Genomic DNA, 16,471 nt, shown 5'->3' with positions numbered 1-16,471 from the left:
AAATTTACACAAAAAGCATAGTCTATTCTAAAATATTCAGAAATAAATCATATTAATTATAAAAAATTACTAAAATATGAAGTATCTTTTGATTGATAGAGTAATCGCTACTAATACAACAATACTAAAGTATAAATTATATATTGATTTGCTGAGAACTCTTCACTATTAGTACATTACTGAAATCTGCGTCATCTCCACTAATAGTACATTACGCAAATTTAAATTATTTTTTTATTGGTCGAATAATCGCCACTAATGATACATTACCAAAATTTGAATAATATATTGATTGGCTGAGGTATCTTTACTAATGGCACATTATTAACATCTAACTTATGTATTAGTTAGTTATTATCTTCATTAATAGTACATCAATAAAATATAAATTATATATTGATTGACTGAGTAATCGCCATTAATTATTCATAACTAAAATATAAATTATGTATTAGTTAGTTATTATCTCCATTAATAGTACATTACTAAAATAAAAATTATATATTGCTTGGTTGAGTAATCTCCACTAATAATACATTATTAAAATATTAATTTTATATTGATTGGCTGAGTAATCGCCACTAATAAGACTGTTGTAAAATGTAAATATATATGATCGTGATACTACTCAGAAATGATACACGTCGCGCCATCTATTGGTTTACGACGATTTTGTGCAGTCAGACAAGGTGACGCGAGAGCAAGCTTATCGCGCATGCCTCGCGACTATACTCTAAGCGCCTATACTACACTGTACACTCTCGTTCGTTGAGTCAGACTATACCGCGCTGCACTACACATTCTCTGTCTCGACTATAAGACTCAGATGTGAGCGGACGTGTTTCCCGTCAGACTATGGCCGACTACAATATATATCTATTAATTATTAACCCAAGTGTCCACTTATTTATCCAACCTTCCAACATGGTAGCAGAGCGTTGGAGACTTTTATTTTCATTTTTTAGGTTAGAAGAAAACCCACGTGGAAAAGAAGTTAACGGTTATTGCTAACAAAGTGAGTCGCACAGTGAAAAATTGAGCAGTGAAATAAAAGGAGAAAATTTCTCGACAAAAATTATAAGCTTGTAAAGCATGAAAATTCGAATTTTTGCGTCGAAACGTCTGTCGAAAAAAAGAAACAAGTGAAGATTAACCAGTTCAGAAAAGGTTAAAGTCAAAAAATATATGCTCAGTGACGAAGTTGTCAGATACTAAACAATAAGAAGATTTTTGAAAATTAATAAAGATTAAAGTGCGATGTCAATAGATTAAAGTCAGCAAGTGAAAAACGTGGTGACGTGCAGGTATAGAGCACGTGTCCAATTTAGAGGTTAAGCACATGTTTTCGTGGCTTAAACATATAGTAAAACAAGAGAATGAATTAGGTGCTACAGATATTGAATTAACAAAGAAAATAAGAAATAAGATTAGAAAAATATTTTTGAAAGAATTCAAGAAATTATTGTACTGAAAAATTAAGTATATAAAAATATAAGAGTTAAAGAAGAAGAAATGGCTAAACAAGCAAAAATTGAAGATATTATGATACCAGTGTTTGATGGTGCAAATTATTTAAGTTGGAAAATCAGACTAATGATTTTGTTATAATGTAAAGAGTGTAAGGAATCAGCAGTCGGTGAAATGCCGAATACGTACAAAGACAAAGAAGCAGATTGGAAAAAGATTGATCTAAAAGCTCGAACTATGATAATAATTAGTGCTATCTCCGACAAGCAATTAGAATATGTAGGCGAATGTAAAACGGCTTACGAAATGATAACAAAATTCGACAAGATGTATTTATCTCAGTCTACAGCCCTGCAAATTATATGTAGAGGTAAAATAGAAGAAATTAAATTAAATAATTACACTTCAGTGGAAGAATTTTTCGTTGAGTTCGAAAAAGTAACAAACGAGTTTAAATCAGCTGGTGGAAAATTAGAAGAAACTGAAAAGTTGAGATATTTGCTCAGAGCTTTACCACCAAGCTACAGTTATATTGGGGATTTTATAGATGTAATCCCAGAGAACCAAAGAACCGTAGACTATGTCGAGTCAAAAATCAAAGAGAAAAATATGACTCAACCTGAGTTAAACAATAAAAGCAACGTCAGTACCTTTGCGGTCCGAACTAAAGGAAAGTGTTACAACTGTGGAAAAGTTGGACACTACAAAAATGAATGCACGAGACCACCGCAGCAGAGCAACCGAGGACGAGGTGCTCAATCCAGTCAAGGTCAACGAGGTCATCAAAGAGGCTACAACAGAGGAAACTAGAGAGGTGGATCATACAGAGGACGAGGTCGTGGACGAGGAACAAGCCAAACGAATGGCGAATCATCCAGTGATCAACACAACTACACATCCGAGTCGTGGCTAACACAGGTGTGCAACTTGGAGTCAAATCAGGTAATAAGTTTCAGTGAAAGTGAAAATAGTGAAAATCCGTGTGTTATAAATTGGTTACTAGATAGTGAGTGTACGGATCACCTAATAAAAAGTGAAAAATATTTCAATGATTATGTAGATTTAAAAATTCCTATTAATGTAAAATGCTAAAAGCAACAAAAGAAGGCACTGTTAAAGTTCGTTTCTACAATTATCACAATGAAAAATATGTTGATATTAAAATGTCTATTATGTTGAAGGCATCAAGCAAAATTTATTGAGTTTTTCTAAAATCACAAAAAGTTATACGATAGTAGCAAGAAACGAAAATGCCAAAATTTATAATCAGTCTAGAGTATTAGTAGCTGTTACAAACAAAATCGATAATCTGTATGTTATGAAAAGCCAGGTAATTCAAAAAGAAAATAATCAAATGTACGCAAATTCATTGAAATTAATCGATAAAGATAAATGGCATAGGGCACTTGGCCATGTTAACTTTCAATATTTAAATAAATTAGTAAAAAGTAAATTAGTTGAAGGATTGCCAGATAAAATAGAAAATGTCGAAATGAAATGTGCAAATTGTATAGAGAGTAAAATGGCAAATGTACCGTTCGAAAACAATAGAACAAAAACTACTGAAATTTTGGAATTAATTCATACTGATTTAAATGGTCCACATAGCACAACTGGTTATGGTGGAGAAAAATATTTCCTAACTTTCGTTGATGACTATAGTAAATGCACGAAAATTTGTTGTTTAAAAGTAAAACTGAAACAGCTAGTTGTTTGAAAGAATTTGTTAATTTAGTTGAAAATAAATTCAATAAAAAGTTAAAGAAAATACGATGTGACAGTGGCAAAGAATATTTAAATAAGGAAATTCATGATTTTGTAAAATCTAAAGGTATTGAATTATTGCCATGCCCACCGTACGTCCATGAATTAAATGGAGTAGCGGAAAGATACAATAGATCCGCAATTGATATGGGTAGATGCTTAATGCGAGAAGCTAAAATTCACAGGCGTTACTGGCCCGAAATCATGAAAACGGTCGCGTATTTAAAAAACCGTACAATTGCAAATACAGCGGAAAATAAAACGCCGTACGAAATATTTTTAGGAAAAAAACCAAATGTTGAACACAAAAATTTATGGAAGTAGAGTTTTTGTAAGAGTACCAGAAGCATTGAAAAAAAGTAAATGGGGCGATAAAGCCAAATTAGGCATACTTGTAGGCTACATTGAAAACGGTTATAGAGTTTTAGTTAACGGTAAAATAATTAATGCTAGACATGTTCTAATAGTGGAAGAAAACACTCAAATCATTTGTTTAGAAAAACTTGATCAAGATTTGGAAAATAACAAATCCATTAATGTAGAAAATGAAATGCAGGAAAATGAATACGATGTAAATTCAAATAAACCAAACACTCTTATCTCTACCCAGACCTTAGGGGAAAGTACAGATAACGAATCAAATCTTGACATTGTTGAAAACGAAAATAAAAATACAGAAAATTTAACCGTAAAAAGAACGTCCAATAGAAAGAAAAGTCCTGTAAGTAGATATGGAAATCCTGTAACACATTTTATTTATGTAAATCATATTGATCTAAATGTACCAAATACATTCGAGGAGGCGATAAACTCTAGCGAACACAAGCAATGGAAAATTGCAATGGATTCTGAAATTAATAGTTTAATGAAAAATAATACTTGGCAAATTGTCGAAAGACCAAATGATACAAAAGTTATTGGTCTAAAATGGGTCTACAAAAAGAAAAATAATAATGTTTATAAAGCTAGATTAGTTGTAAGAGGTTTTCAGCAAAGAGAATACATTGAAAATGTTTATTCGCCAGTAGGTAAAATGCAAACTTTGAAAATTTTACTGTCCTATAGTTGTAAAAATAACTTGTTTATTGAACAAATGGATGTAAAGACAGCATTCTTAAATGGTCATGTAAAATCAGAAGTATACATAAATTAACCGAAAGGTTATGAAACAGGTGACAATAAAGTTTGCAAATTGCAAAAAGCACTATATGGTCTCAGAGAAAGCCCAAGATCTTGGTATGAATGCTTCAATAAATTCATAGAAAGTTTAAATTTCGTAAGAAGCAATTATGATTACTGTTTATATGTAAATAATACAAGCAAGGATCATATATATATATATATAATTTATTTTAATTTTATCTTTGCAACAAATTAAGAGATCATCTACAAAGACTAGTGTGTGTGTGTATATATATATGGGCAAAATCAGACAATACATTGGAATTGATATAGATTATAGTAATGATAGAACTAAAATGACCTGAAGTCAAACTGAATATATTGAATCTTTAGCTATAAAATACACTTTAGAAAATACCAAACTGTATGATACTCCAATGAAGACTAACTTAAAACTAGAACAAGCTAGTGATATTGATGAAAATATAAAATACAGAAATTTGATTGGCCAATTATTATATATAAGTACAGGCACAAGGCCAGACAGTGCGTTTAGCGTAAATTACTTAAGTCGATACCAACATTGCTACGACCAAACACATTATAAATATGCAATGCAAATTTTAAAGTATTTATATAAAACTAAAGATCTCAAATTAACGTACTGCAATAATGTAAATAGCGAAATATTAGATTGTATTGTAGATTCTGATTACGCGGGAGATAGTGTAGATAGAAAATCTACAACAGGTTTTGTAATAAGACTATGGTAATGTAATTTTTTGGAAAACACATAAACAGACTACAGTAACAAAATGTTCTACTTTCGCAGAATATACTGCTATGTCAGAAGCATAGTACTGTTTATAAAAAATCTTTTACACGAAATGTACAATTTAAAATTCGATAAACCTATAAACATGTTCGAGGATAACTCAGGTGCAATTGCTATTGCAAAATACGGAAATTTTACAAAAAATTCAAAGCACATCGAAGTGCAATATCATTACATAAATGAAAATCATGAAAATGGAATAATTGACATTGTAAAAATAGATTCAAATTCGAACTTACCTGATATGTTAACTAAAAGTCTAGATAAAACCAAGTTTTTGAGAAACAGAGAAGCGTTAAGATTGTTATAAATTGCAAAAAGAAAATTATGTTTGTAAAAAATCACGATCATAAAATTTAGAAGGCGTGTTGTAAAATGTAAATATGATCGTGATACTACTCTAAAATGGTACACGTCGCGCCATCTATTGGTTTACGACGATTTTGTGCAGTCAGACAAGGTGACGCGAGAGCAAGCGTATCGCGCATGCCTCGCGACTAAACTCTAAGCGCCTATACTACACTGTACACTCTCGTTCGTAGAGTCAGGCTATACCGCGCTGCACTACACATTCTCTCTCTCAACTATAAGACTCAGATCTGAGCGGACGTGTTTCTCGTCGGACTATTGCTGACAACAATATATAACTATTAATTATTAACCCAAGTGTCCAGTTATTTATCCAACCTTCCAACAAATACATTATCAAAACATTAATTTTATATTGATTAGCTGAGTTATTTCCACTAATGGTACATTACTAAAATTTGATTTTTTGTATTGTCTAAGTAATCGCCATTATAATTATACATTATTATTAAAAATGTTACATTTAATAATTAACGACAGTCTCCAACCTATGAAACGCAGAGAGCAAATTTAACAACTAATATTAATATAAATAATCATTTACAATAGTATCATTTCCAGGCTTCTTTACAAAGATAGGCATGAAACAAGATCATATCTGCAAAAATGATTATTCGCAGCATCCTTTTCATACGGACCAAATCTGCAGATTACGTCTTGTGAAATGCGTAAATCCATAGAGCGTGTGTCATTTCACATTCACAAGCAAATATCAAAAAATAAGATCGTATCTACACGAATGATTATTCGCAGCATCCCTTTCATCCGGATCAAATCTGCAGATTACGTCTTGTGATATACGTGAATACATAGAGCATGCGTCATTTCCCATTTACAAACAAATATTTTTAAAAAACAAGATCGTATCTGCACGAATGATTACTTGTAGCATCCCTTTCATCCGGATTTAATCTGCAGATTACATTTTGTAATATGCGTGAATATATAGAGCATGCGTCATTTCACATTCATATACAAATATTTTTAAAAAACAAGATCGTATCTGCACAGAAGATTATTCGCAGCATCCTTTTCATCTGGACCGAATCACAAGATATATGTAAACTACTAATGATATATGTAAAACATACATATGTATCTATGTGGCGCATATGATTTAAAAAATAATTCAGATTATAAATACAAATAAACATATTTGCCATATTTCTCTAAACAGATTATCATTTACAGCATCCGACACATCTGGACCAATCTTACTGTGTTTATGATATATGTATACACATACTTTATTTCTAATCAACTGCCAAAAAAATCACATGAATATAAATATTTATCATTATTTTATACCTATATGTAATTTATGTGAAATTTTTCATGACCTGGTCACTTTTTGTGAACTATTATTTATCGAAAAAGTGTATAATTTAGATTTTTTTCAGTAGGATTATGTATTTATGTTTGTACCACATATCTATCATAAAATAATTATCATCCCAGAATGATTCACTAGTTCCGGTGAAGTTTTACATAATTACTCATTTTAGTGTTTTAATATAGTGTAGATATCGATATTGACATAATAATATGAGATTATCGGACTCCAAAATGCTAACTATTCACGAAAATATCTATGTACTTGTTATATTCATAAAATCATCTCTCATACTAATCTTGCGATATCTGACACTTTACCCCGTATAAAAAGAAAAGTCAATCTTCCAAAGTTCTCCAAAAATAAAAGACTGTATCAAAACTATAAGAGATTTAAGCGAAAATACTCAACAAATGTACACCAATATTTATTACAATATGTACACTCACGATCACGAAATATTTACAAGTAATATAAATGTAAATACATCTTTTGGAAAGCTTCTCAAGCGCAGTTCAGATATTAACCAAGCAATTAATTCTCTAATCGCTAAAGATAGTGCTATTGCTATATTCACAGATAGTAGCGAATCACATGAATCTTTATCCGTCGGTAGCGCTTTTATTTGCACTAGGAATGAAGGCGCGCTTCGCGCGCTCCTTATTCTATCTATGTCTAATAACCCTGGTAGAAAAAACAACATAAGTTTTGGGTACACTAATTTCTGCTAATATTTTTATCATATTACCTACCATATGTTACCATATTCTGTAATACTTTTAATATAAATATATTAACAACGCCCAAAGTCGTTGTCGTTAAGGTCTGAGAAGTGAATTTGAAGAAAAGTTCAGTAGAAGAGTCAGTGAGTATAAGCCTATTATTACAACCCTATTCATTTGCATTGTAAAAAAGCTAGGCAATTGAAATTTTACACAGATACTTGATATGCTACCTATAAAAACATGTAATCCAGATGATTTTAATTTAACTGTTTTCATTCATATTTTCACATTGAGGCACATGTGAATTTTTTAATTTGGCGGGTCACATTTTGCTTATAGGCAATTACGCAGTAAATACTATCTCTAGCACATTGTATTTTTGGTTTTCAGTGTATTTTTACATGAAGAAAGTGATAAATATTTTGCCTTTCTTGTCAAGACATTAATAAGAATTTTAACTCTTAACAGTCGTGAGAGATTTTGAGATCGATGCCTATTTCTCTATTTTTGCATTTGCTCTCATTCGAAAACTAACGGGTCTAGAGAGCGCATTTTTTACATATAGATTTATTTTGTGTCAATGAAACAATATACAAAGTTCAATTAACCTTAACTGAAATACTTTTTATTTCGATTCCGACACTGATGTGAATAACTTATACGACTAAATAATTATCATGGGTGTTGAAGTCGAAATCAAAAGTATTTCAGTTAAGGTCAATTCAACTTTAAATATTTTCACAACCAAAACAGAAATATATATGCAAAAAATGAGCTCTCTAGAAATTAGTTTTTAAATGAGAGCAAATGCAATACAATGGAAAAATCTCAAAATCTCTCACAACTATTAAAAGTAAATATTCTCATTAATGCCTTAACAAAAAAGCCAAAATATTTATCATTTTCTCCAGGTAAAAATACACTGGAAACCGGAAATACAATGTGCTAGAGATAGTAGTTACTGCGTGACTGTCTATAAGCAAAATGTGAGCCGCTAAATTAAAAAATTCACATTGCCGTTGGTGTGAAAATATGAATGAAAACAGTTCAATTATCTAGATTACATATTTTAAAATTTAAAGGGCATTGTAGTGATAAACTCAAATTCACTGACTCGGATACTGAACTTTTCTTTAAATTCACTTCTTAAACCTCACCGTGGGCGACTTTGGGCACGGAGACACAATATATCTTTATACTTTTTATTCTTTTAATTGCACTTCTCACTTATATTTAAAAAAAAACTAAATAACATACACACACACACACATTATTACCTACTTCAAATAGGGTTAGGGTGACACTTTTTAATGCACATGTTTCAATACTACACTTTTGGTAATGATTAATTTATCAAGATTTCTTGTTGGTAATATTGCATATATTTTTTTCTGAATCCGCTATTCAGATTTCATACTATTTAACCTCATTTCATTTTATTTTAAACACCTGAAAAATTTCTACCAGGGTTATGACTGTTATGAGGGTTATGAATTTAAAGCGTGCGGGTTCTCATCTGTTACCTAGGCAACCGACCATAGCAACCAATCAGAATCACGTATTAAAGGCTTCACAACCAAGTCCATCATTTTTTTAAGAGAGGATAGAGACAAATAATTTAATAACAACCAGTATGTCAACGGAAACGTCCATTTTCACTGCTGAATGCTTAGCGTTACTCAACGCCGTTCGAATGTCTCTTGATTATTCCACAAGGAATTGCCATATTTTTAGCGACTCTCTTAGTGCACTGTCATCTCTAAAAAAACCTTAAAATGACAGTCAAAACAAATCCCTTATTATTTGAAATTAAAAAACTTACAATCCAATTTCAAAAAATGTCTTCAAATCAGTATACGATTAAATTTTACTGGATTCCAGCACACATAGGCATTATGGGCAATGAATTAGCCGACGTAAAAGCAAAAGAGGTATTAACTCAAGTTCCATCCTGGTCTATAAAAATTCCCTTCACAGACCTGAGAGAGTCCGCTAAAAAACTGGCAATTATAAAGACTAAAAAATGCGTCCTGAATAACAGCGATACAAAGGGTAAACACCTTTTTCAAAATTTCCACAATCAATCTGCGAAACCCTGGTTTTATAAGAAAAATCTCCCACGAAAGATTGTGACGTCAATAAACAGGATTCGTGCTAATCACTATAGTTTCAACGCCTTGCTTTATCGCATAAAAATTGTAAATTCGCCAAACTGCGAATGCGGCCATGAATTTCAAGATATTGAACATACAGGGTGGGCCATTTTAATCAAACCAATCTAATAACTCCTAAATTAAGCCATGAACAGAAAAATTGTTCAGATGAAAGTTGTCCAGGATCAAGGGGAACATCTTTTTATGCAATTAGTTTTGACCTTGAACTCAAATTTCAAGGTCATTTGAAGGTCATTTTTTTTTTTAAATAGGAACCCCTATTTTTGATAGCAGATTCGAAAAGAACAGGAAATTTTACGTCCGAAACGTCCGAAAGTCAACATCCTCTAAAAGCTCTGGCAGTCGATCTCTGAGCAATGCCAAATAGCTATTCTGGTTAACATTTTGACCGAAAAAATATGGCCCAATCAGGTACCAATTAATGATCCCACACCACACCATTAAACTCCATCGGTTTTGATGGTCAATACCCCTGTACCAGTGGGGATTTACAGGTGAGCAATAGTGACTATTGTGCCTATTTAATTGACCATCACTGCGAAATATAGCCTCGTCAGAAACCATAACAAATCTGAAAAAATCTGGATCATTTTGTAAAACTCCTAAAGCCCACTGGCAAAAGTTAATACGCATTAGAAAATGGCGTGGCCTCAGCTCATGAACTAATCTTATGTGGTAATCGTGATAGTGGAGATTATTGAGAATTCTTAATGCTGTTCTTCGTGGTATACCGATTTCTCTTTCAATTTGTCGACTACTAATTTGTGGATTGAGATGAACAGCTGCTAAGGCGGCTATAACATTAGGATCATTTTCGTTGTATTCGTGGTGTCTCCGTTGACGACGAAGATGTCCATCACGAGCTCTTCGAAGTAATCTGAGTAATGTGTCGTGAGTAGGACGCCTTCTTAGAGGAAAGCGTTCAGCGTAGAGTCGCACCGCGGCTCTGGCATTGTTTTGGGTTTCGCCTAAGATCATTATCATATCAACAATTTCATTGAATTGATAATCGTCCATGTTGCAAATTTTGTTTATAATAAGAAAAACTATTTTATTTACATTCACTCTTTATTGAAATTGAAACTAAACCAAAATAAGAAAGTGACAACAAAAAAAGGAGGAATTTTCAAACTGTATAATTTTTAAATCAAATTTGTAACTTCTTATTTTCTTACGTTAAGACATTGTGATTTAAATTGAAGATAGCGTGAGAACAATCGTTACAATTCATATTAGATTAAAGAAATTCAACTTAAAAAAAAAAACATCTAAACTGGAAATGATGCACTTTGGCAAATACAATTATTAAAAATTTTTTTTAATATTACAAAAGCAAAATGCTGTTTAATATTTTATCTTAAATAATGTATTTTTTAACATCCTACCTTTATTGTTTAACCATTTTTTACGCTTTTGAAACGTTAAACTTTTGCTTGACTCTGCTTCGACCGTGAATGAATTGACAACATTGATTTTTAACGTTCCATTTCCCACTCCCATTAAGAAGTCAGATATTTAAAATTATCATGTTTACTTCAAAATTTACTTTTGACCACTAAAAATTTGTTAACGAATGTTAAACAAGCATCCTAGTGAGAGGCAAGGGGACTCACAGTAAACAAGCACCCGAGTGAGAGGCAAGGAGACTCACGTTAAAAAAGCACCCCAAAGGGAACATAATCCTAATACGTCCACGTCGTTGTTCCTGGGTAGCGCTGAAATTAGGGAATTATTTTGTATTTCAAGGTAAAGATTTTCATGGTCATTGTCACATTGGGTTTGAATATTATAAAAGTACATTAACTACGATTATTCTATCAGAAAATGCGATTAAATAGCAATTACAGTATTTCTTAACATTTGACCTTGAAATAAGCTTGTGAAGGTCATGAAAAAAATTTTGAAATACCGTTTCGGACGTAAAATTTCCTGTTCTTTCTGAATCTGCTATCAAAAATAGGGGTTCCTACTTAAAAAAAAAAATTTTGACCTTCAAATGACCTTGAAATTTGAGATCAAGGTCAAAACTAATTGCACAAAAAGATGTCCCCCTTGATCCTGGACAACTTTCATCTGAACAATTTTTCTGTTCATGGCTTAATTTAGGAGTTATTAGACTGGTTTGATTAAAATGGCCCACCCTGTATACTATGGCAGTGTCCAAATTTTAATAATGAGCGCATCAAAATCTTAAAAGATCTTCGAAAAATCAATATACTGTCACCTATGTATTTGAATCAGAAATGTAAAACACTGCATGCATACCTCAAGGTTGTAAACTACAAATATGAACAATCTTATACCAAAATATTGTAAATCGTTTTCATAAACCAACTTTATAAGTTATATGAAGCAAAATAATCTCTTTTATGAGATTCAAATTCCTATAATAAAAAAAAACCATTTAATTAAATTTGAATCATGCCCCGTTACAAAGTACTTCATTTAAATTTATATTTCTTAGTAATATAATAATTTCCAAATATAACAAAAGTAGATTTCGGCTCTTTATGTAAATACATGAATACATATAGACATTCCTTGTTATTAAAAAGAATAATTATTGTTCAATTCATTGTTTTATTGACATAATATTTTAAAGAAAATCACACTATTTGAGTCGATAACTACTTCCACAAATCTAGATGCAATGCATTTATTTGCAATGATCGAGTATTTAAAATAAATTATAAGAATTCGTTATTAAAGTATTCAAATAATTAAAACATATCATAAGTTAAAAATTCAGATATTGTTTTATATTCAAATAAATGAACAGTATAACATGTTTAATCTGCAAATGAAATTATAGTTATTACTTAAAATGCTTGCACTAGAATTCAAAAACAAGAACTAAGCCATATAAGAAAAAAAAGATTATGCTATATAATTATGCTAAAATGCAAAACAAACCAAATAAAATTTGTAATGCTATTAAAAATAATATAAAAATACTATTGATAATAATTAAGAAAAACCTTAAATTAATCATCAATTAAATTTAATTAATTAATTAATATTATTGATTGATCGTTATTCGCCATTAGCACTCATTTCCCATCCCTGCTAAAAATATGCGATTGAAATCGATAAACAAAAATGAATCGATTCCGAGTCTATATCTTAATCCTGCGTTTTACATTTGAAAGCGATTATATTCAGGCTGCTGCGTGTGTAATTGATGGCATTAAAATCGATTTAAAACGATAAAATAATATCGATTAAACCTGATTAGAATACAGTATTATAAGTATTCGATAGGATATTCACATAATCGATTCAATGCTTATTTAAATCTGAACCAATGTATCTGTGTTCACTAGAAAAACGGTTTTAATGATTTTTTATATCTAGAATATTGATATTATTCAATCGTACTGTATTCAACTATGCAATCGTTTTTACTGATGTGTATATCGCGATGTTAACCGATTTGAATTGACATGAATATTGTTTAATCATGTGTCGTTTAATCAATCGATTTTAATAAAGTTTCAATTCAAATCGATTGTAGTTAATAAATCTATTCTACCTTTTTCTGCATTTGACCTTTCTTATATAGTAACGGAGAAGAAATCTTGTCACTTGCGAGTATGAACATTTGAAGTGACACCAAGCGGTTATATTAAGAAACATAGAGTCGATTAAAATCGACTAGTTTCGCAATAAATTTAATCGATACTAATCGAAATATAAAGGTTTTTTTCGTAAGGGATATTACAAAACTTTGATCATTAAGGTCACTTAAACTGTTATCAAAATTATTTGTAAAATTAAACCGATTTAATATCGACTAATAAGTTGATTCATATTTATTGAAAGAATCCCAGTTGAACTGCATTAAAATAATCATCGCATAAAAGTCGATAAAATATTTTTATTTTGATATTTAGATTGCGATTGAGACTAATGTACACCGATAATTTGAAACGTGGATTAAATCAATATTTTTAGCAGGAATTCTTTTTTAGATTATTTAAATCGATTGAAGTATAATTGAATCTAACCCTAAAAAAGTATCGAGATCGATTAAATATTATATAAACGAATTATTACCTTGTGAATCGATTCAAATTTATTGATAAAATCACGAACAAACCATATTAGAAAAATGATTATTATTGTTATTATTCGAATCAATGAAAGTACTATTAAAACCAATCCTTAAAAAACAAAGATTAGGATCGATTCAATATTATACTCATAAATTACCATTCAGAAAGAGTCAAGTTTGTTGACAAAATTACAAATAAATATTAAAAGCATGATTATTGTTGTGATCGTTTTAATCGATTAAAGTAACATTAAAAGCTAATCCTTTAAGGTAGTTTGGGGTAGATTTAATATTTTACTAATAAAGTACCATTCAAACAGATTTATATATACTGATAAAATAACAATTAAATGATATTGCAAGAATAGTATTCGTTTTGGTTATTTAAGTCTATTAAACTATATTCAGAGCTATTCATAAAACTAGTATTGGGGATCGATAAACTATTTAGTAATGAATAGTGATTTTCAAATCGATTAAAATAGATTGACAAAATACGCGCGAGCATGCCGTCGTAAAACAGACTAGCGCAGGATGACTAGAACTACGGCGTAGTTCAAAATGACAACCGTAATAGTGTTTTGGGCCTAGAAAAAGGGCGCACATGCGTTCGTCATTCAAACTCATGCATTCACGAATCGGTTAGGTCGTAACAAGGTGGCTTATCTCCTTTTGGTAGTAGTACCAGGCATTGCTTCTTCCAGTTTTTAGGAAACGTCCATTCTTCGAGACATAAATTGTACAGGTCCACAAAGACATCGGGGCGTGCTATCCAGGCCTGGAGCCTTGTTGTTCCCAATTCTTTTGCATGCAGCCGGTAATTCCTATGTGGTGATTGTTGGAATGATTTCGCCATTTGCCTCCGCTTGAGGGATAGCTGTTACTTCCAGTTGAAGGGGAAACAGTGTGGTCACAATACGGTCCAGCAATTTCGGGCTCTTAGAAGGGGGAATATAACCTCCCTTTATCTTCTTCATTAATACTTGGTACGGTTGCCCCCAGGGATCCAGCTCAACCTCGTCCTGTAACTCTTTAAGGCACTGTAGTTTATTTTCTCAGATTTTGTTCTTGAGTATCCGTTTAGCATCGTTCATTTCTTTGTTTAGGGCGTCTACTATTTCTCTACTTCGACCAGTCTTGTAGTATTTCTTCCGAGCCTGCTGTTCCCGTCTTCTGGTTCGATGACACTTGCTGCGGGCAGTGTCAATTTCTTTATTCCACCAGTACGCTGGCGTTCGTCTATTATTGGGATCCCTCTTCGGCATCGTTGCGTCGCAGACTCGCGTAATATTTCCTATTACCTGTTCGACCTTATCATTCGCAGATCCAGACAGCTGTATTTAGTAGGTAGCTGATAACAAACGAGAGATCTATGATGGACCCTGCATCTCCTCTTTGAAATGTGTAAGAATATCCCTGGTTAACTAAGACCAAGTCATGGAAGGCGAATGCTTCCAATAGCGCTCGTTCTCTTCTGTTTATCCTTTGGCTGCCCCACTCTACTGGTGTGTGTGTGTGTGCGTATACGATTATGATTCTAGAACCACGTGACTGATCGTAATAAAATTTAACGCGCATATATTTTTTCTGATTCTGACCATTTTATGGCCATCTTATAGCCATTTTTCGAGTTTTGAAAAAATAGTTTTGCTTTTTTGGATGGTATGATTCATACGATATCTTCAACAATAGTGTATCTAAAAGAGTGTAAAATGGCCTACTTTTTCCCTCAAGATTTTTTAGAATGACCGTTCCGTTCAATTGTTATGATTAGAAAGGTGATTTAAAAAAAACGTTATATCTCCAAAACTACATTGTCAAACAATTTGAAAAAAATGATGACAATAATAAACGATAATATATATTTGCTGTAAAAACTTTAAGCCATTTTGGCGACTAGTTTTTGAGCTAAAAATCGAAAACTAAAAAAAATAGGTTTTCGATGTCGTACAATTCCGGGAGTAAAAAGACTTTAATTAAGTTGAAATTTCAAGAAAAGATAGATCTTTTGCTTACCTCGGCTAAGTTCTTTTTGCAGCTTATGAATCCGATTAGTTTAAAAGGTATTAAGATTGAAATTCTTTGTCTCTCACCCTGTATACCCTGTATAACTGAAAATTACCTGTTACAAAAATTCTTGTTATACCTTATTACTCGCTAACTAAAGTTTAGAATGTTTTGAGAAAATTCTTGATTTTATGAGATTATGAGGACCCTATGGTATTTAAAATATTGGGGTTTAAATTTTTTTATGAGAGTTATATGATTCGATATTGTGACGGGTGCTCCTTTAGTAAAATAATTAACATTGAAAGTATTTTAAAAATTATTAATATACTGTATATTTGAACAATATTTTATCTATTGGAACGATATATTTAGTTAGAGGAAGCTATGTGCCAAAGAATTAGCAGCGGTTTTTTGTATCTTTATTCATACGAGGAGAACACCCAGAAACATTCGTTAACTTTTTATTGAAATACTTTAACAACAATATCTGGTGTATCAACTGCAGTTTCATACTTTTCTAAATTTTAGATAGATAGTCATTTAATGAATATAATTTTCTTTTAAAAATCTAGCACTCAGTAAAATTTGATGGTAAAATAAACATTTTTTCTATTTTTG

General features: G+C 31.4%; 1 protein-coding gene across 2 annotated transcripts in view; it reads left to right on the top strand.

The window, feature by feature from the left end:
- Spase18-21 (signal peptidase 18 kDa subunit) overlaps positions 1 to 16,471 on the top strand; it is an 86,476-nt gene that overhangs the window by 49,033 nt on the left and 20,972 nt on the right.

This window comes from Nasonia vitripennis (assembly GCF_009193385.2).
Source record: "Nasonia vitripennis strain AsymCx chromosome 5 unlocalized genomic scaffold, Nvit_psr_1.1 chr5_random0002, whole genome shotgun sequence".
In the NCBI taxonomy this organism is placed as follows: domain Eukaryota; kingdom Metazoa; phylum Arthropoda; class Insecta; order Hymenoptera; family Pteromalidae; genus Nasonia; species Nasonia vitripennis.
Note: the sequence above shows the minus strand (reverse complement) of the source record. Positions and strands in the feature narration are given on the sequence as shown.